Source organism: Lissotriton helveticus, chromosome 2_1, assembly GCF_964261635.1.
Source record: "Lissotriton helveticus chromosome 2_1, aLisHel1.1, whole genome shotgun sequence".
NCBI classification, from domain to species: Eukaryota; Metazoa; Chordata; class Amphibia; order Caudata; family Salamandridae; genus Lissotriton; species Lissotriton helveticus.
The window spans coordinates 1,180,906,618-1,180,925,660 of record NC_136059.1 but is presented as its reverse complement, the minus strand read 5'-3'; the positions used below and the strand labels follow the sequence as shown (position 1 = coordinate 1,180,925,660).

At 45.1% G+C, this 19,043-nt stretch overlaps 1 protein-coding gene across 4 annotated transcripts in view; it reads left to right on the top strand.

Annotated features, from left to right (window-relative positions):
* The window catches only part of G3BP2 (G3BP stress granule assembly factor 2), a 297,094-nt gene that overhangs the window by 106,051 nt on the left and 172,000 nt on the right, over nt 1-19,043 (top strand). The gene's annotated exons all lie outside the window — the stretch shown is intronic.

Genomic DNA, 19,043 nt, shown 5'->3' with positions numbered 1-19,043 from the left:
ATCTCGGCTAGAAAATACAGAACTGTAAGTGATGCTCGCTCGCAGTCACGTTCAGAACGGGCTGTGATCAGTAGATCATCGACATACTGGAGCAGGGCAGTGTCAGTTGGCATGTGAATGTTGTCTAGTTGTCTCTTGAGTGCTTGACTGTAAATACTAGGGCTTTCTGTGAAACCTTGAGGAGCGCGTGTAAACATATAGCTCCTTCCATTTAAACAAAATCCGAAAAGAAACTGGCTGTCTGGATGAATTGGAACACTAAAAAATGCATTCTTGAGGTCAATAACAGTGAAAAACATGGCTTCGGAATCAATGGCTGTTAACAGGGAAGAAATGTCTGGGACAACTGGGTACTGAGGAATAATACATTTATTAAGCTCTCGTAAATCAATCACTAATCGATATACTGGGGGTGCATTTGGATCAGTACGTTTCATGACTGGAATGATTGGAGAATTGCATACATTGGAGTCAGTTTCTACAACTACTCCCTGAGCCATGAGCTCGTCAATAATTTTGGATAAGGCTGCTACAGCCTCAGGTGGCAATCTGTACTGTCTGATTCGTGGTAACACTACACCTGGCTTGAGAGTCACACGATAGGGTGTGATTTGCATGTAACCTACATCAGTTGGACCTTGCGCCCATAGATGCTGCGGAACATTAGACAATCTTGAATCAAAATCTCGTAATACATAGTGACCCTTAAAGTCACGTAGGAACAGACGTATTCCCTCTGGGGAACAGCAAATAACTGCACCTAACTCTTTCAATGTCTTAATGCCTAACAGATTTTCTGGACATGACTTAGTAAGTAACAGATCAGTAGTACGGGACAATGGACCTACTTCTAGAGTAACTGGCTTTGAAATCTCATTAACTATGGGTTTTCCTGAAAATCCAAGGGAAACATTTCTTGAGCCTGAGAGCGGAGCCCCTGGAACTTCGGCGTGACTAATTGTAGTCCTACTTGCCCCTGTATCGATCAAAAATTTTCTGTCTTTCCCTAATACTTGGCTGTGAACATAGGGACCTTCTTGGTCTACAGGTATCTCGATGAGAGGCAAGCCTACCTCCCTCTCTAGGCTGTTTCATGAATATGACTGATACTCTGGATACTCGGACTGTGCATACTGGTACATCTGCGATGTAACATGCTGTGTTGCAGCAATAGGCTGCGGTACTGTAACTGTCTGTTGTGCATTCTGTGACTGAGGAATCTGTGAAACTAGTTCTTGTCTCGGCGGACGTGGTCTTTCTTTAGTCTTACCAGTAGCTATATTGTGTTTCAGGACTGCACACTCGTTTATAAAATGACCTGGCTGTTTACAATAATTGCAGTTCCCTTTAACGGGAGCCGCAGGATGACTAGCTTGATTCGGACCCCTCTTCTGACTATCTTGAGGAATAGATTGTGCAACTAGCACTTTCATTTTCGTGTCTTTCATACGTTTTCTTTCGTGTTCTTGCTCTTCTCTGATTCTATTCTGGTGATACTGGAGCATCTGGAGCATCTGGGACGGAGTATTTGCTTGCCAGGTGCTTTCGACTTTCAAAACTCGATTTTTAATTTGTGGGCTTGAATTCTCGACTAATTTGGTAACGAAAAGATGAGGGTATGACTCACTACTTGTCCTGAGACCACTGTTAATACTGAAACATTTCTCGAATCTAGAATAAAAATCACTAATGTCTTCATCTTGTTTCTGTTTACAGGCTGAGATTGCATCCCAGTCTTCTTTCCTAGTTGTCAATAATCTGGGTAAAACTTGAATCAATAATTCTGGTAATTCTTTACATTTATCTCCAAGACCGGTACCTGGTACTCGTGCCTTGTCTTCAGCTTCTAGAGCTGCCCAATCGATCTTTTTCTCTCCCACCTCCCATTCTTTTTCCTTTAACTTTTCATACACCCCTGCGGGTAGCAGGACCTTTAACATTTTAATGATGTCTGGATAAGTGTATTCTCCCATACGGAGTATGTCTTTTAATTCTCTATGGAACCCTGCTGGATCTTTGTCATGACAGGGAATTAACTTTTTCATTTCGAGGAGTTCCATCTTTGTGATTGGAGTGTATACAAACACTCGTTGCATTTCGCCACCCGTTCCTCTGACTGGGTGGACTTCTCGTAACGGATTCTGTCTGTCTATGTAGAATGGTTTATTTTCTGGGGGTGAGACATGAACAAAATGCGGGTTCAGGAACGTTCTATACTTGTGGCGCTGTTCTAGAATGACACTAATTAAATCGGTAACTAGACCTCTCCATCTGTACTGGAGTAACTCGTTCAGAATATCGTGTAACGGGCCTGGATCAGAATGTTGACCCTCATACAGGGTAATGAGGTGCTGGATCATATACATACCCACCAGTCGTTGCTCGGCTGGGGGCAGTTTCAGAAACATTTGTGCCACTATTTCGTCTGGAAAAGTGGTAGAATCAGTAATCCATCGGACTGCTGATCGGGCTAGTTCTTGTTCATGCATGGTGCTTAACTCGTTATAACCGACTCGTGATTTCAGAAAGTGATCGGTAGCTTGAAATACTTGTTCTAGGGAACAAGGCTCCCGTTCTGGTGCTGGATGATGAAAAATAGACTTAGGTTCTGGACGTAAATGGCGATCTGGAAATCTGGATTTTCCTACATATGCTATTCTGGCCGGATTCTCGTCTTCCTCTTCAGGATCAGAGATACTTTCTTTCTCGCTTACTTGTGCTGCTTTACGCTGTTCGTGTAACCTTACTATTTCTTTACGAATTTTCTTGTACATACTTTCCATGGCACTAATGGTCTTGTGCTTACCCTCGGCTATATTATCACTCCACCTTGTCAGGATTCTCATTTCGGCGGGATCTTTAGACGGGTAATCTTGTTCTCTTATTAGACAATTGATCAGGAACTTTAATATCATCAGCTGAATCTCGGCTTTCCTTTGAGACATAATCTCACCAATACTTTCTGGATCATCCCCTGTACGGATGAAACGATATATTCTGTCTAGATCTTCTTTCATATTTGGTAAGGTGACTAGATACTCGGTCACCCTTCTTACGCGTACGGAATATAAAACCATATTATATTCGCCTGGAACTGGATCATAAACACATTCGGCAAGGGCTTGTCTGATTTCTGTAACAGACTTATTACTTTTAGGAGTACGCTGTGATGCTTGAGCATGTAATTCGAGTGCTGATAAACGCTTGTGTGGCGGCGGGGTTTGAGGAGGACCTCCTCCTGCGGCCCCTAGACTAGAATCGTCGACTGACATTCTTCGTGCTTGCAGGGTCGGTAATTGTAACGTGGGCTGAACTTGTATGGCAGGCTGACCCGGGGGTACCGCAACAGGTACTCCGGTGTCTGGAGGAACGGGAAGTGCCTGATTTACAGGGACAGGTGGAGCGCGAACTGGATTTGCATATTCTGGAACTGTGTCGTCCAAATAGGACGAAATAAAAATATCAGCTGCGGTCGGTTTGTGACGTAGCTTGATCGGAACTAATGGTGGCGGGAAATTACTGGGTGCCTCTGGGGTCGCTTTTGGCAAGCCTTCGGCAAGGAGAGGATACATACCCTTAATAAGGGCATGCCTCTGTCTATCTGACTGTTCGACTTTGACTTGTTCACCTATCTCGATTAATTCTCTTTCTTGGGCTCGTTCTTGGGATTCTCTACTTAATTCTGACTTTCTGACTTCCTTTTCCGTTCTTCTATGCGCTTCCTTACGCCATAACTCGATGGCATCTTTCTGTGACTGTCTGGCTTTCTTTTTCCATAATGCTTCTTCTACTCGCATGATACATTCGGCATCCCATGTACCCGATACGGGCCATCTATACTTTTCTTCTAACTGTTTGGTATATTCTACCCATAAATCTAGATACAATATGGCGCTTATGCCATGTTTCTGATACATAAAGTGACCTGGACTGTCCCTCGGCGGAACAGGAACTGCTGCTTCCAGCAGACCCTTTCTAGTTCTTAACTGACGTAACTTGGAAAAGAGCGGCATTTTAAACTTGAATCGGAACACAATACAATACACGAAAAACAATAATAATTGGAAAACAATTCAGGCATACCACGACATTGAAAATACATTAAACAACATCATAAATAACAGTTCGAACAGAATACTACCTGAAAATACTGAAAACAGAAACAGAACAGAATTCTCGAGAACGGAACAGACTAGAATTACTGGATGCACTGCTATAACAGTACGGAACATACCGGTCCCATAAAGGAACACGTCAAGACCCGTATCCACCTAGGTGAATACTTCGTTTGTGAGCTTGGGTACCACCAACCCACGGACCAGGAGTCAATTTAGACTGACCCTGTCTAGACACTACCCCAGCAATGGTACTCACCGGGCAGCACGGAACGGAAGGCCTCGGACGGGACTGGACTACGACGACGAACTTCGGACTTCAGTTACGGGTGGACCTCCGGATACCTCGGACCTTGGACTCTCGGCTTGGGCTCTGGTCGGGACTCGCCGCGTTCCTCCACCGTCTCGTTCGGATGCTGGACCGCCTCCTCCGTCTCCTCCGTGGGCCTGAGGGATACTTGAAGCAGAAATATCTGCACTTGGCCAATATGGTTCCGTCACGACTGCAGAGGGTCAGGGGGTCGGCGTGGCTTCACCGACGCGTGGGGAAAGGGCAAGTCCCTATTCGGGCGCCATTATGTGGTAAATAAATAAATAATACCCTATTTTTGGATGAATAAATGAATAACAGATAGCTCAATAAATAAGAGTCAAGATTCGAGGTAGTAGGAGTTTCTGCAGGTTTATTACAGCATAAGGACAGGATCAGGACAACCTGCATAGGGTGACCCAGCAGGGGAAAAGAGGCCCAGCAGCTGCTGGGGCTAGGTCTGGGATGAGCGCGCTAACATTTAATAACATAACATTGATTTATATACATAGCGCAAACACATAGCATTACATTGCAGTAGGCGTAACAGTAGGTGGAGTAGAAGGCGTGACACGTAGCAGTCGCGAGAGATAAGAGAAATAAGAGGTGTAACTGGGAGTTTACTTAGACATGTGATGCAAAACGTAACAGAATATGTCATGAATGGGCGGACACATAGGAGGGGGCTACCTAAGGAGCCGGGACCTCTGACCTAATGGTGCGCGAAAACTAGCAATGACGTATTACTAGGAGAAGCTGGGGGCTACGAACTCTGTGCTAGGAGCAGAGACTAGAGTCTGGAAGGTCGGAGCGACATGTACCTAAACCCTATCTGGTATCTAATGTTTAGGGAACATGTTGATATAAACTAGAAGTCATGAGGGGAGAGGCTAACTTGACTCTAAGACTGGACCATGCATTATTCTACATGTAGTGCGTGAAGAAGAATATTAAATGACCATTAAATACAGTATTTCTCTAACGTGGAGCCGAGAAGGCTAGACAATGACGGAAACTATTGATGCAGTTCAGTAGCTTAGGAATGCAGAGGAGGAGGACTGAACTGATAGCTGGAACTATAACATACTGTTGGCAGACTCAGAGGCAGAGCCGGGGTGCACCGGGCACTGCAAGGCAGGAAGTGAGTGAAGGGTCGAGGATACAGGTGGGGGCTGTATCGCTCCTTAGCGAGGCTTTTGGGAGACAGGAGCTGAATCTGTGGTCCGGGCCCTTTTGAGGCCTAGAAACGGGGACTTTATAATGGAATAACGTGCACACTGAGAAACGTGGCAACATTACCTACATAGGCCTGATATTCGTAGTATTCACGAGGACTGGAAATTTAACATATTAGAGGTGGACACAACTGTAATTGCGTCTTTAATCAGAAATGGGGAATAACATATGCATATTGGTCATGCATACATAACATATGATGGATGGGGCGTAGGGACACAGAACATGGCAAAATTTACTTTTCCACACCAGTATGGTTATTGCCTAGAGTTGAAGTCCACTCCACCCAACATCCCGCCAAGGCAACGGCCTATGTCCGCAGAGCACTTGCTCTTATTGCAGCAGGAAGTAGTGGTGATGCTGCAAAAGGGAGCCATCGAGCTCGTGCCGGTGGGGGAGGAAGGCACAGGGGTATATTCCCTGTACTTCCTTATTCCAAAGAAGGACGGATCTCTCAGGCCCATTCTAGATCTACGTCCCCTCAACCTGTACATACTATCAGAACATTTCCACATGCTTACACTGCAGCAGATTCTTCCCTTGCTAAACCAGGGAGACTTCTTAGCAACCTTAGATCTCAAGGATGCTTATTTCCACATTCCACTACACCCGTCACACAGGAAATACCTCAGGTTCACTATTCAAGGCAGGCACTACCAGTTCAAAGTCCTACCCTTCGGAGTCACAACAGCCCCGAGGGTGTTCACCAAGTGTCTAGCGACAGTAGCGGCGCACCTCAGGAGGCAGAACATCCATGTCTACCCCTACCTAGACGACTGGCTCGTGCAAGCCAAGTCGGAGCAACAGTGCGCCGCAGACATGTCGACTACAATTCACCTTCTTCACGATCTGGGTTTCTCCCTGAACTACCCAAAATCGCATCTTCAGCCGGCGCATGTCCGGCAGTTCCTAGGTGCAACGATCAACACCCTGACTGCCATGGCTCAGCCAAACCAAGTCAGGATAGACAGCATGCAGGCTCTGATCCAAAAGTTCAGGCCACAACACTCGCTTCCAGCAAGAGTGTTCATGCAGTTGATAGGCATGATGGCCTCCTGCATCTTCATAGTCCCTCACGCACGGCTACATATGCGCCCGCTCCAGGAGTGCTTAGCGAATCAGTGGACACAGGCTCGTGGGCAATTGACAGACCTAGTGTTGGTTACCAGTCGGGCATACGACTCTCTGCATTGGTGGACTCCACACAACCTTTGCAAGGGCCGACTGTTCCAAGAGCCCGTGCCGCAGATTGTCCTGACAACGGACGCATCTCTCCAGGGATGGGGAGCTCATGTGCTCACTTACACAGTGCAGGGACTATGGACGACGCAGCAACAAAAGATGCACATCAACTATCTGGAACTGATGGCAATCTTCATGGCGCTCAAGTCCTTCATTGTACATCTGTGCAACAAAGTCGTGCTAGTCCGGACGGACAACATGACCGCGATGTACTACATTCAAAAGCAGGGAGGCACCCACTCGCCACAGCTGTCTCAGCTGGCTCAGAGCATGTGGAAGTGGGCCATTCAGAGGAACATTTTCCTCATGGCAGAACACCTCCCAGGAAAGGACAATCAGATGGCGGATCTGCTCAGCAGATACAGCCATCAAATGCACGAGTGGGAGATACACCCATCTGTTCTCCACCCGTACTTCCAGCAGTGGGGTCATCCGGAGATAGACCTGTTTGCCACAAAGGAGAACGCAAAATGCCAACTCTTTGCCGCCAGGTTCCCTCACCCACAGTCGCAGGGGAATGCGATATGGATGAACTGGTCAGGCAAATTTGCGTACGCTTTTCCGCCAGCCCCTCTAATACCGCTGGTCGCAAGAAAGCTAAAGCAGCACGAGATGACTCTCATCCTGGTTGCTCCAACGTGGGCGCGCCAGGCTTGGTACACCACGTTCCTCGAACTCTCAGTGGTGCCGCATCAAAGACTGCGCCTCACGCCAAGTCTTTTGACGCAGAACCATGGAGACATTCAGCATCCAGATCCACAACAGCTCAACCTGGCGATCTGGCTCCTGAAGTCCTAGAGTTTGGATACCTTAACCTACCTCCGGAGTGCATGCACATCATCAAGGAGGCGAGGAAACCAACTACTAGAGCATGCTATGCTGCAAAGTGGAAGCGTTTTGTCGTTTACTGTACAGCCAATGACATCAACCCGCTAGATGCATCTATCCCCAACATCATCTGCTATCTGTTGCATCTTTACAAGTGCAATCTAGCGTACACTTCCATTCGGATACATCTATCCGCCATAGCGGCTTATCTCCAGAACAGGCAGCACCTCTCTGTCTTCAGAGTGCCTGCCATTAAAGCCTTCCTTGAAGGTCTGAACCGAGTCATTCCCCCAAGAACACCGCCAGCTCCGGTGTGGAACCTCAATGTCGTTCTCACCAGACTGATGGGACCGCCATTTGAGCCACTGCACTCGTGTGAACTCCAGTTCCTTACGTGGAAAGTAGCTTTCCTTGTTGCTATTACGTCTCTGAGGCGTGTCAGTGAGCTGCAGGCGCTCACAATCCAAGAGCCATTCATTCAAATCCATCCAAATAGGGTAGTGCTACGCACTAACCCCAAATTCCTTCCGAAGGTGGTGTCACAGTTTCATCTAAACCAATCTATTGACTTACCAGCATTCTTTCAAAACCCGCAAACGGTGGCGGAAAGAATGCTCCATACCTTAGATGTACGGAGGGCGTTGATGTACTACATAGACAGAACACAACCCTTTAGAAAAACAAAACAACTCTTTGTTGCCTTCGCACCACAACACAAAGGCAACCCGATTTCCAAAGCAGGGATAGCCAGATGGATTGTTAAATGCATCCAGATATGTTATCAAAAAGCCAAGCGCACTTTAACAATACCCCCCAGAGCGCACTCCACACGCAAACTGGGGGCATCCATGGCTTTCCTAGGGAACATTCCTTTAGAGGATATTTGCAGAGCAGCCACGTGGGTTACACCACACACCTTTACTAAACACTACTGTGTTGATGTGCATTCCAAGCAGCAAGCTGCTGTAGGACAGGCTGTTCTGAAGACACTTTTTCAGGTTTCTGCAGCTGGCACGGGCAACCGCCGCTGATGGAGGGACTGCTATGTATTCTATGCTAAGATATGAATTTAGCAGCCCACATGCCTCGAACTGAATATGCTACTTACCAGTATGCATCTGTTCTTGGCATGTAGGGCTGCTAACATTCATATCGCCCGCCCTCCTCCCCGGTGCCTGTCGCAGCTGCAGATATACTATTGTATTTATTCATTAGCATGGACATCCTTTACACTTTTCACTCCATCTTCTGCCACAATGGCGAAAAACAATCTGGGGATGGAGCCGATGCCCATGCGCACTGTAGTCCAGGGGAGGAGCCACCTATCTCAGGATACTTCGAAGACTCTTCCAGGACAACAATGTGCAATCATCCGAGCCCAACACTAGGCGGCGATCTAATGCTAAGATATGAATGTTAGCAGCCCTACATGCCAAGAACAGATGCATACTGGTAAGTAGCATATTCATTCTGATGGTGCTTCAGACTATATCCACCTTCGGTTAATCAGTAGTATGTTATCCTGAACTGAACTTAAAATCTTGAGCACATGTTCTTAAGTAACAATTTCTGATTTGTAGCCCGAGTTCTTGATATCCTCTCAAAGAACTATGCAAAATATTATTTTTGCTAATTACATTTTAGCCTTGTTCAGGATATCTAATTGAAAAACTCAGCATAGGCTTCGGTGGCTAGTTTGAGCATGGTTCCTTTATGCTCTTTTAAACTGTTTATCATGTCCTAGAATAGTGAAGTGACTGACCTGTCGTAGCTTACATATCACACAGATTTACCACCCCCTGAAGCCGGCTATCTAGTGTCACCTTTACTCCGTTATGGTCTACAAAATATGCCACTGGCTTGTGAAGCCTTACCCATAAAGTTTGACTTCGGCCGTATTGTACGATTCAGATGTTTTGAACATCGCCACCAGGTTGTGGATCTCATTCACCTTATTGGCATATAAAAAAAAGCATGAACCACACAAGACTGTTGCCCATTCACATAATTGAATCTCTGTTTGCCAGTCAGTGTACGGGCCCTATTCCGGCTTGCATTTATCGCTCTTAAAAGAATAGTTAGAAGAACAATCCTGAATTTTTCTTATTCTGTGTATTTACCATATTTGTTCTATACATTGATACGTAGGGATTTGCAGGGAGAAACCCAATCTTTTGAATTGTTAGGCAGTTCTAATGAAATATATTACTACTTAGTCTTAAAAGAAAAGTGAAAAACAGGACTGTACTTTAATTAAAAACCAATCCTGATAATTGTGCCAAGAAGGCAACACTTTAAAATATCTGAAAAGGTTTATTGGGATTTTAACTGCTGCCAGTGTTTCCCCCCCCCCCCCCCTACATGCTGGGAGCCAAAATAAAGCAAAAACTGGACTTATTTATTTTTTGACAAACTGGGAGAAAAAGCTGTTCAAGGAAGCATATGGTTTCAAAAAATGGCCAGAAACATTTTACTTCTGAGGGAGGAGCCACCTGCAGGGGAGCTGCCTCATCTCTACATTCAAGAAAAAATGGAAGTCTAGTGGTGGTGTACATCCCATCTTTCCCACCTCTCCATTCCTCCCCATCACATCTCCAGATGGGCCACACTAGCAGGTGAGCTGCTAAAAGCAGCAACGGCCTGAGGAAGCTCACAAAGGCGCTGCAAGCCTTTGAATCTTCTTCTCCGTGGACCCTACCCATACTGAGGGAGGAGGCTTGACACCTCGTCCCAGGATGTGCCTTGTTTCAGACTCCCGGGAGCAGCAGGCTCTCGAGCCAGGGGTCCAGACACATGTCTGGTGGTGGTAGCTGGTGAGCAGCCACTCAGCGTGGACACTAGTTTTAGGTCGTTTTTCAGGGGACATCTCTAAGATGCCCTCTGAGTGCATTTTTCATTAAATCCCACACTGGCATCAGTGTGGGTTTATTATGCAGAGATGTTTGATACCAAACTTCCCAGAATTCAGTTAAGCCATTATGGTGCTGTGAAGTTCGTAATGACAAATTCCCAGACTATATACTCTTTATGGCTTTACTGTGCTTTCAATGTCTAAGAATAGACTAAGACACTGTAGGGGTACAGTGCTCATGCAACAGCACCTCACCAGTGGTATAGTGCACCCAGCTAGAGGGGTGTCTCAACTATACCTAAGGCAGTGGGTTGCAAGCATGGCACACAGTAATGTGTGCCATGTCTGCTCTTCACTTTTGTCTGCACCAAAACATGCAGCCTTCAATGACAGTGTGTGTGTGTGTTAAGGCACAGGACTTCTAAGGGTGGCACAATGTATGCTGCGGCCCTTAGAGGCCCTCCCTTGTTACAGTGTCCTTGGTACCCTTTACAAGGGACTTGCAAGTGGCCAGAGAGGTGACAATTGGAGGTTCAAATGTACAGTTTTGGGAAAGAACACATGTCTTTTGAACCTAATTGGCAGGGACCCAGGGCTCATCAAGTCAAAGTGCATCATGTGTATGTGGGGGGAGGCTGGGGGGGGGGTTACTGCAACAGAAACCCAGCTTCCTACATCTGTGCACTACAATTGAAACCACATCAAAACCAGGCTAAAAGTGGAGGCTAACAATGCAAAAGAGGCACTTTCTCACAGTCTGTTATAATGTACCAATATTTGGTGTTTTCAAATGGAAGTGAGCACATAGCTCGGTAGCTAGTGAAAAACCATGATAGCTAATAGGGCATTTGGCCATTTTTATAGTGAAAACTGCAATTTCACTGTGGGTATGTTACACACAAAAGGAACATACTCTTCCCTTTAATATTAAGCCCCCTGCCTGGTGGGCTATGAAGGTCTTCCCTCTGGTGGCTTAGTAATGTTAAAAAGGAAGGTTTTGACTTGGAAAAAGTGTGTTCGAGGCATATAGGCTGCAGATGGTACATTTATGAATAGATCGCCACCTGGTGTTGCTTACCTTACTAGCCCTCCGTTCCTCTAGTACCATGGACTGGGCACTTATGATTAGGCAAAATGAGCTAGTTTGATATTAGCTAATTGCACACCTACTTGCCCAGATAAATGCCCTCGCAGGAAAGTGTTTTGGGATACTAAGATCCCTGAAATAAATTCTTCATCTCCTTCCTGAATCCGCCCAGAAAAGAGTGGTTCAGGCTCTGGTCATATTCTGATTGGACTACTGCAGTGTTCACTATCGGGGTGTTACTCAATCGCGATTGAATAGGCTTCAAAGCGTGCAGAATGCGGCAGCTCTGACATTGCTTGGGCTCCCAAGATGCACCTCCATTAGCGCTGCATTGAAGAAACTGCACTGGTTGTCAGTGAAACAATTACCTTTTAAGGTGTTGTGTAACAAGGCGCTTGCCTGCCAAGGCCCCGCCTATTTACAGACTATTATTACTCTCTAAGACCCCCCCCCCCCCCCCCCCCCCCCCCCCCCCCCGGCAGAAATCGGACGTCAACTGCGGCCAAATTTGCCTCCTTCCCAGATAAAAAAAAAAAGCACTGGCAGAGCCAATAGGTCTCGTCTTTGGGACCTTATAAGTGTTTAGCCATGCAACAGTTGATGTTGTTGCACCAAGGATATTGTGCTGCATAACTAAATACTTATAAGGTCCCAAAGGCAAGACCTATTGGCTATGCCAATGCTTGTCTGAATAGGCAATCTTGATGGCTGTCTCTTAGATGCCGGAGACATTTGCCTTGAAAAGGGACAGGAGACCCTTACAATTCTGACCTGATGCTATGGGTTCAGCTATCAGAACTTTCAGTTTCGCTTTATTGGAATATCATGCAGAGTTAATTTGTTGCGTTTCATGCTACATTGTTATGATTTGCATAGTTGTTTCTTAACTCATGTTTGCAACAGTAATGGCCCTTTTCCATATTTCTATGTAGATGTTGCACTGTGTTGGAAACTGCAGCAGCAGCCACAGGTTCCCATGTGTAAGCCTCAAATACCTTCTGCATTCCAAAAATCTGAAAATTTACTGAACGTAATGGAAAACCAAAAAGGGCACATTGTTTTTTCCAATAATAATCGGGCTCTGTAAGAGGTGTATTAGGTAGTGAAAGGCTCATTATGAAGCCACATATCCGAACTTGCGCTGAAATAGACAGAAATTGTGATAATGACAGGGCATCATTATCATTGCAATGATCATTGACAATGTGTGGTTTCCTACTGGGAGTCAATGGAAGGCACGAGAACAAATGGGGCCAGAAATTACTCATGGGAAGTAAACACATGCATTCATCCACCGTTGCAACTATTGTCGGCAACCGTCTCAAGGATTTTTTTTTTTTTTAAAGGGTAGTATGAATATAACAGTACTATATTTTACCTGAGGTTTGTAAACCTCGAAAATGTGAGATAGTATTTTAACAAACATGCTTTAGTCATGCAAATAACAGTGCATGCATAAGTATGGGCTCAAAAGCACTAAACAATACTACTAAGTTCAAGGCCCGTCATATCGCGGAAAGAAATTTGCTACCCATTATTTCAAGCTCGGTCATATTCCGCTTTATGACATACAATGCATGATGATCTGATGCCATCATATGGCCAATCTTGATATTGCAAGCATCTGTATAAACACACTGGCATGTTAATGCTTACATCCACGACAGCGAGCAGCAGCACACACGCTGTATGTTTTCAATTGGCACGCATGCTGCTGCTCGCTCCCGCAAGGTGGATGTCAGCTCAAGCATGAGTGTGCTTGAAAAGGAGCAGACCGATTTCTAAATGTCATCTCCGAGAGTAGCACATGAGCTCTGCCTAGGCGAGTCCTAAAAAAAAAAACAAGCATTGGCATAGCCAATAGGTCTCACCTTCAGGGCCTTATAAGTATTTAATTATGCAGCACAATATCCTTGATGCAACAACACCAACTGTTGCATGGCTAAACACTTATAAGGTCCCCAAGGCGAGACCTATTGGCTATACCAATGCTTGTTTTTAATGGATTCCATCAATGCAGCAATCGTTTGACATATTCAGCGAAGAGTAAACATTATTCAATTGGTATGCTCCTGATATGCCTATGCTTTGTTTACTTAAGAAAAGCAGGTTTTCAAGTTTTATTTTCCAGGTGGTGGAGCTGGAACTAGAAGTGCTGGGAGTGCTCCTGTAGCTCCAGCCTCCTCATACTGAAGGGCTTTGTTTGCTGATTTACACGTTGCTCTCCGAAATTGAGGGCAGGATATGGGAGAGTAAGGGAGGCGCAGGCGTCTGCCAAGGAGGAGAAAGCTCTAGGTGGGAGATCTAGTGAACAGCTAAGGGAGAGAAATGGAAAAGAAGCCAACAGTTAAGACGTAAAGAGACTCAAAGGATATTGAATATTAAAATGTCTGCCACTGTCCAGAGGTGGTCCACAGCTGACTTTTGTTAATCTACCTTTAGCAATCAGTCATTGAGGCACAGGAATTCAGCAACTCCCAACCTCTGATAGGCAGCGAACACAACATCACTTTGTGAGCACAGAGAGGCACTGATGAGGCTAAAGCTAGCATGGAAACCTGAAAATCCTCCTGGCTCACAGTGAACCGAAGGTAACACCTGTGGGACTGCAGGATGGGTATATGACACTACGCGTCCTGCAAGTTAAGCCGCACCATCCAGTCACCTGGATGCAGAACAGATACAATCTGGCCAATGCAAGCACTTTGAATTTGTCCTTCCACAGAAAGGTGTTCCAGACACAGAGGTCCAAGTAAGGCCTGAGGCCAGAGTCCTTTTTTCAGGATGAGGAAATAACTAGAGTAACAACTTGCACCTTTCTCCAAGTCCGGTAACCTCTATTGCACCTTTAGAGAGCAAGAGGTGTACCGCCTAGTAGCAGGACAGACAGATGTTTTTAAAATTTGCTCTGATGTGGGAGGGCTAGGTGGAAGGAGAGAAAAGTCACGGCATAGCCTTTTTTGAACAATTTGCAAGACCAATCGTGCAGATGTGGTGGAATGCTAATCCGGGAGGAGGTGCCTGATCCTGCCTTACACTGGTTGGTTGTACGTGCAAACAGGTGTAATCGCAGTCTGTTTATTTATGCACCACCAACAGTGTGTCTTGCAGGAACTCAACATATTTCTTTTGCAGCTATGAGCCAGATGACTTGCTTAACCTCTTCTCTCTTGGGGCTGTCCTCCCCTTTTTTGGTCTGGGTTTTAAAGATGCAGATGTCAACAGATTATTGCTAACTAAAGTGATTTGTTGGGAGTTGGGGCGGGGAGAACAAACTAAAGTCATTTGTTGGTTGTTGTAGCAGGGGAGGTGGAGCTGGTTGGCTAGTGCCCCTCCTGGCATGCACGCTACCTGCCGGATCCACATATGTGGCCTCAAAAGGACTGGTCTTTGGCCAACCAACTATGTACGATTAAGAATGACCGAGCGATACACCCACCAGAGGCATGTAGTGTAACTGAACACAGATGATTTTCTGGTGTATTTGTCTGACCCCACAAGGTCCTTGCTGATGCTTATGCCCAAAATAATTCACTTTGGTAAGCAATTTGGGCTATGTATGAAGAGGCAGAAATCCGCACTGTTCCTACTGGGAGCACTGCAGAGACTCCCTTTGGGGCAAGGGAGGCGCAGGCGTCTGCCAAGGAGGAGAAAACTCTAGGTGGGAGATCTAGTGAACAGCTGAGGGAGTGAAATGGAAAAGAAGCCAACAGTTAAGACGTAAAGAGACTCAAAGGAGAGAACGAGTATGGCGGAGGGAGATGTCAGAATGTAAAAGATGCGGTATGGAGAAGGGAGGAAGAGGAGGAGGAGATGTAGGAAGGAGAGAGTAAATGAGGAAAGAATAGGCTAAACCGGAGATGTATCAACAGTGGAAACCTGGCTAAAATGAAGAGCAAAAGGAGACCGCAAAAGGAAAAGAAGGGATAATCAAAATAGGGACAAAAGTGAGATGGCACTGCGGAAACAAAGCACAGAGAAGCAGGGTGTCAAAAAGAGAAGGTGGAGAAAGTAAGGATGAGACTTGATGGAATGATCAAAGAAAAGGTGACTGCACAAGACTTGGGAGAAGTGGAGGAAAATGAAGGGAGATGCATATGGGCATGTAACGAGAAAGCAAGAGTGAAAGAACGGGTGATGTGGAGCACGCAGAGGTAATCTGAACGAAGCCTAACACAGAGGAGATAGTCTGGAGCTCAAGTACAGGCAGAGAGAGGAATGACGAGGACACGAGGGCAGCTTGGGGTGGACTTCCGCTGATTACTTTCAAGTACTGGCATCCACTGCCAAGTATACTGCCCGCATGACACAAGGGGCCGAGGGGGAGCATGAAACCGATGACGGGTATAGTGACTAGGCAAAGGACAGGGCGACAAATAAAGAGAGCCAGAGAGAATGAGCAAGAAGACACGCGGCTGCGAGATGAGCTCTGTGGTGGGGGAGGGTGTTAAAGCGCGAGAAAGGCAGAGGCGGAGCGAGGCGCACTTACTTGGGAGAGCGAGAGGAAAGCCATATGGCGCCTCTACTCGTAACTGTGTGCGTGACCACACGCTCTATGCCACACAAAAAGCTGTGGTCGGCTTTTTAATGGCCACTCACTAAATGTCTTGTAAGAGCAGCGCATGCGCTTGCTCAGGCAAGACCTTAAAAAACCTTAAATAGATGGCTGCACCTTCAGCGATCTGATCCTAAAAACTCATTACCTGTGGAACTTCAACTAGACCCCTTTGAATTCATCTTCAGGAAGAAACTGAAAACCTGGCTTTTTGGCTCCAGTTAAGCGCTTCCTGTCTTGGTACAACACATTTCCATATTCAGCATCCTAGCACTGGGACACTTAGTTAGAAGTAGCCATGCAGTCTGACTAATATTACCATTATTACTACTACTTTTGGCCAGTCACAACAAATGCACTGGGGCCTGTACATAGTAGAAAAAAAAATAGCAGCACCAATTCAAAAACCATGGGGGCATGATCATACAACTAGAGGTCCTTTAGTACAAATGCTATGTACGTTGTGCACACACGTGGTATTGGTTTCATGAAGCATTGAAAAATCCTGTAGTAAGTAGTATCTGTTCTTGCCATTCACTTCCTGCGTTCTGCTCTTTAGTAATGTGAAAGTGTGGACTATCAACTATGTTTCTCTTCATCCAAATCTCTGCCTCTTTTTCTCCTTTTTAGTTGTGTACTTTTTAGATCTCTGCTAGATAGTGCTTGAGCTGTCTTTTCTAGACATGTGGTACATACTTTGTGGGCTTCAGCCCTCCAATAGGCTTCTCATTCATCGCTCTCCTATTCTTTTTCCCCATTCGTTTATGGCATGCCTCTCCCTTTGTTAAGCCCTCCCCAAGAGCATGGACCAATTACTATACAATCCTCCCATTTAATGACCATTTTAGGAATGTCTATTGTTTTTATTGCTCAAGAGCACAGCTTAAGAATCGGTCCTGCTCCTGTTTTTGTAAACTGGCTTGTAAATCGTGTACTTATCTCACCACATTTGTTGTGCTTTCAAAGACTGAGATCAGTGTAGATGGAACACTTCTCCGAGCTCTGTCTCTGTAAACAACCCTGTAATTCTTGTTCTTTTCATCCCATTCGCTGAGTGCCATTTCTCCACGATGCCCTGCTTTTTCAGGAAAGTTGTTTATTGCTTCTGTCCCTATTGGAAATGCTGGCAGACTTACGACATCCTTTAAACACTTTATACAACTGCATTTTTTGTTTCGTTATATTTGCACGCATACTTTAAACTGTCTGTGTGACTGTGTCTTTGCCCGATGCTGCTTTCTCTTGTTTTGACTATACTCGCCCGCATACTTTGGTGACAACGGCATGCAATACAATTTTTTAAATTTACGTTCACTCAAATACTTTAAACTGTATGTGCGACTTTTATGTCTTTACCAGATCCACATATTTTTCTAGCCTAAACATTACTTCTTTCTAAATTGTAAATTTTTGTTCCCATATCTTTTATAGGACACCAAAAAAAATACTGCAAAAACTGTTTGGATTGACACATGGCTGCGTACTTTAAACACTGCGTGCATTTACATTTCTTTCTGAAATGTGCATTTTTTTCCAGGCATGACATTTGCAGGACAAAAAAATAATTTCACATAAAAAGTGATTGCAGGCCTTGTTACAACATTCCACATGTTTCTTTAACAGCCTTTTAATTTATTTGGTGATGGGGTTGTCTGACAGGTTGGTGTGTGGCCCTGTTTTTCTTTGGGCTATTTATGGACCTGTTTAATAGTATGGTAGGCGGATTTACGTTTTTTAAACGATAATAAAACAATCCTTGACTAAAACAAGTACAAACCACCCTTATTTAATAACTTGACACACTTTTAACTATCTAATTCAGTAAAGGGGGACAGTTTTATTTTAGTGACTGGCATTAATTTGTGTACCACTTCCACCCTGCCCATATTGAAGCATTGCCCATATTGAAACATTGACTAATTTAAAAGATATTCCCTTGTCGTCTGGAATCCTGAGCCTTGCTTTGTCCATTACGCAAGTCTGCGAACACTTGCCACTTAAATGTACACAGCCTGTAGCTTCCTTGTCATTCTTAACAAGCCACATATGAAAAACATTCCAGCAGGGTAATGCCTTTAAAATTTCAAGAATGTCTGCTCTCTGCTTCATTTTACAGTTTGCTAGAGAGGTTCTAGAAGTTTGGCGTTACGAATCTCAAGTGCCAAACAATGCCACAGCACACACATCCACGCTGCATAATTCAACTACACGCACAACGCATTTAAACATATCATTCCACGCCACACAATTCAACGGCATACACTTCCACTCCACATCATTCCCCTCCATGTCACATAATTATAACCCAATAAATTCAACTCCACATATTTCCCCTCTGTCCCATGCCACATAGTTCCACACTACATACCACTCCACACCACACAATTCCACTGACCACCATGCTGCATGATTCGACTCTTTACCATGCCACCTAATTCCACACAATACAATTTCCTCACCACACATAATACCACTCCACGCCACATAATTCAACTCAACATGATTACACTCTATTCAATAGTACATAAATACACCCCACATACATCCACTATCCACTCAACATCAGTTCCACTCCACCCACTTCATCCAACTCCATATGCTTCAACTCCACACAATTCCATTCCACACCAAAGCACATAATTCCCTTCCACAATTCCATCTACAGAATTCCACATAATGCCACAAAATCTACTACCACAGCACACAAATCCACTCCACTACTTGAAACTCCCCACAATACCACTCCACATAACACTCCATGACACACAATCCCACTACACAATTCCAGTACAATCAATGCCACATAATTAATAGCCACA